This window comes from Humulus lupulus, chromosome 5 (genome assembly GCF_963169125.1).
Source record: "Humulus lupulus chromosome 5, drHumLupu1.1, whole genome shotgun sequence".
Taxonomy (NCBI): Eukaryota; Viridiplantae; Streptophyta; class Magnoliopsida; order Rosales; family Cannabaceae; genus Humulus; species Humulus lupulus.
The window spans coordinates 241,562,871-241,566,674 of NC_084797.1; positions in this window are offsets into that span (position 1 = coordinate 241,562,871).

Genomic DNA, 3,804 nt, shown 5'->3' on the forward strand with positions numbered 1-3,804 from the left:
TTCTATACCCCCAGACATCGTTCGTCTGGGGTGGGACCAACCTTGGGTTCGGTCCTCTTTTATTTATACCCCCGGACGTCGTTCGTCCGGGGTGGGACCGGCCTTGGGCTCGGTCCTCTTATTTTTACTCCCGGACATCGTTCGTCCGGGGTGGGACCGGCCTTTGGGTCGGTCCTCTTTTATTTATACCCCCGGACGTCGTTCGTCCGGGGTGGGACCGGCCTTTGGCTCGGTCCTCTTTTATTTATACCCCCGGACGTCGTTCGTCCGGGGTGGGACAGGCCTTTGGCTCGGTTCCCTTTATTTTTATACTCCCGGACATCGTTCGTCCGGGGTGGGACCGGCCTTGGGCTCGGTCCCCTTTTTTATTTTTATACTCCCGGACATCGTTCGTCCGGGGTGGGACCGGCCTTGGGCTCGGTCCTCTTATTTTTACTCCCGGACATCGTTCGTCCGGGGTGGGACCGGCCTTTGGGTCGGTCCTCTTTTATTTATACCCCCGGACGTCGTTCGTCCGGGGTGGGACCGGCCTTTGGCTCGGTCCTCTTTTTTATTTTTATACTCCCGGACATCGTTCGTCCAGGGTGGGACCGGCCTTGGGCTCGGTCCTCTTATTTTTACTCCCAGACATCGTTCGTCTTGGGTGGGGCCGGCCTTTGGCTCGGTCCTCTTTTATTTATACCCCCGGACGCCGTTCGTCCGGGGTGGGACCGGCCTTTGGCTCGGTCCTCTTTTTTTTTTTTTACTCTCGGAAATCGTTCGTCCGGGGTGGGACCAGCCCTTGGCTCGGTCCTTTTTTATTTATACCCCCGGACGTCGTTCGTCCGGGGTGGGACCGGCCCTTGGCTCGGTCCTTTTTTATTTATACCCCCGGACGTCGTTCGTCCGGGGTGGGACCGGCCTTCGGCTCAGTCCTCTTATTTTTACTCCCGGACATCGTTCGCCCGAGGTGGGACCGGCCTTTGGCTCGGTCCTCTTTTATTTATACCCCCGGACGTCGTTCGTCCGGGGTGGGACCGGCCTTTGGCTCGGTCCTCTTTTTTTTTTACTCCCGGACATCGTTCGTCCGGGGTGGGACCGGCCTTTGGCTCGGTCCTCTTTTATTTATACCCCCGGACGTCGTTCGTCCGGGGTGGGACCGGCCTTTGGCTCGGTCCTCTTTTATTTATACCCCCGGACGTCGTTTGTCCGGGGTGGGACCGGCCTTTGGCTCGGTCCTCTTTTATTTATACCCCCGGACGTCGTTCGTCCGGGGTGGGACCGGCCTTTGGCTCGGTTCCCTTTATTTTTATACTCCCGGACATCGTTCGTCCGGGGTGGGACCGGCCTTGGGCTCGGTCCCCTTTTTTATTTTTATACTCCCGGACATCGTTCGTTCGGGGTGGGACCGGCCTTGGGCTCGGTCCCCTTTTTTATTTTTGCGCCTGGGATGACACCCCCCTCAAGTGAGCGGAGACTGGTCTGGGGTCACTTGAGATAATAGCCCTGAGGCACACATTTTCATGGAAATAATTGCCCTTTATGACGTTTTGCACACATCATTTTCATTGTTCGAAAAAAGGGAATTAGCCCTGAGGCGTACATGTTACAGCGTAAACATTAAACGGAGGTGTTCTGCGTTCCAGGCTCGCGGAACCTCGGAACCATCGAGCCGCTTCAAGTGGTATGTTCCGGGGCAGATCTCTTGCTGGATCTCATACGGCGCTTCCCAATTGGGGCCCAGAACCCCTACCCCCGGATCCTGAGTGGCAGGGAAGACCCTCCGCAGGACCAGATCGCCGGTTTCGAAGTTACGGCTCTTGACTCTGGAGTTGAAGTGCCGAGCGATCTTGCCCTGGTACATCTTTAACTGTACTTGCGACTCTTCCCGGATCTCTTCGATAAGGTCCAGAGATTCTTGGAGTAAGGCGTGGTTCTGGGTGGGATCATACGTGTCGCGACGATGGGACGGGATGGTCGTTTCAATTGGGATGACGGCTTCGCATCCGTACGTCATTGAGTATGGGGTATGCCCGGTTGACGTCCGTTCGGTTATCTGGTAGGCCCACAACACGCGGGGGAGCTCTTCGGGCCACTTGCTCTTACAGGCCTGAAGCTTTTTCTTCAGTGTTCCTTTTAGGATTTTGTTCACGGCTTCTGCCTGTCCGTTCGCCTGGGGCCTGGCCACGGCGGAGAAACTCTTCACTATACCATGCCTTTCGAAGAAATCCGTGAAGTGGAGGCTGTCAAATTGTTTCCCGTTGTCAGACACGATTTTGTAGGGGAGGCCATACCGACACACTATGTTGTTAACGACGAAATCTAAGGCCTTCTTGGACGTGATCGTGTTCATAGGCTCCGCCTCAACCCATTTCGTGAAATAGTCTACCGCCACAATGGAATACTTCACCCCTCCTTTCCCGGTTGGGAGGGATCCCACAAGATCGATCCCCCACACAGCAAAGGGCCAAGGACTGTTCATCAAGGTTATCTCTGTTGGGGGGGCCCGAGGGATCTTCGCGTACCTCTGGCATTGCTCGCACTTGCGGACGTAGTCTATGCAGTCCCTTTTCATGGTGGGCCAGAAGTATCCTTGGCGCAGAATCTTCTTGGACAAACTGGGTCCGGATGTGTGATCTCCGCAAAAGCCTTCGTGGACCTCATGCATGATGGCGCCCAGCTCAGTCCCGGACACGCACCTGAGGTAAGGCATAGACAGTCCCCGGCGATAAAGTTTCCCGTCCATCATGACGTATCGGTGGGCCTGGTACAGGAGCTTCCTGGCCGCGGCTCGCTCGTTCGGAACCTCCCCGGTGGACAGGTAGCGGATCAGCGGCCCCATCCATGAATTGGAGTGATCGACGGCATGGACGGTCGGAGTCCCGATGCTTGGGATGGGGAGATGGTTGACGGGGACCAGCCCGGCTAACTCGGCCTCTGCGTCTGTTGCTAGCTTCGCTAATGTATCCGCGAAGACGTTCTTCTCCCGGGGTATCTGGCGGATGGAATGCGCCGCGAACGCTTGGAGCATCCCCCTCGTTTGGGTTACGTATGCCGCCATTCGCTCTCCCTTGGCCTGATACTCCCCCGAAATCTGTCTGACTACCAGCTGAGAATCGCTGTATATTTCGAGGTTCGCCGCCCCTACTTCTCGGGCCAGACGCAAGCCGGCTATGACGAACTCATGCTCCGCCTCGTTGTTCGACGCTTTGAATTGGAAACGGAGGGCGTTTTGTAGCTGGTGCCCCTGCGGGGATACCAGGATGATCCCGGCGCCGGCCCCGTTCTCGTTCGATGCTCCGTCCACGAAGACTTTCCAAACGGGAGAAGTGCAGGCCGCGGGGGTAATCTCTTCTGGGGTTATCCCGGAACATTCGACCATGAAGTCGGCCAGGGCCTGTCCCTTAATGGACACCCGGGGTACGTAAGATATATCAAATTGGCTCAGCTCCATGGCCCATTTCAGGAGTCTCCCCCACGCCTCAGGTTTCTGCAACACCTGCCGCAGGGGGTGGTTGGTTAAGACCTTTATCGTGTGGGCCTGGAAGTAAGGTTGAAGCTTCCGGGATGCCGTCAGTAGGCAGAAAGTCAGCTTTTCGATTAGTGGGTATCTAGATTCGGCGTCTAGTAATCGCTTGCTCACGTAGTACACCGGTAGTTGAGTCCTTTCCTCTTCGCGCACCAACGCGGCGCTGATGGCGTGCTCGGTTACGGCCAGGTATAAGTACAAAGGTTCTCCTTCGACTGGCTTCGCCAGGATGGGGGCCTTGGCCAAGTGCTCTTTCATCTTCTGGAAGGCTTCTTCGCACTCGGGTGACCATTCGA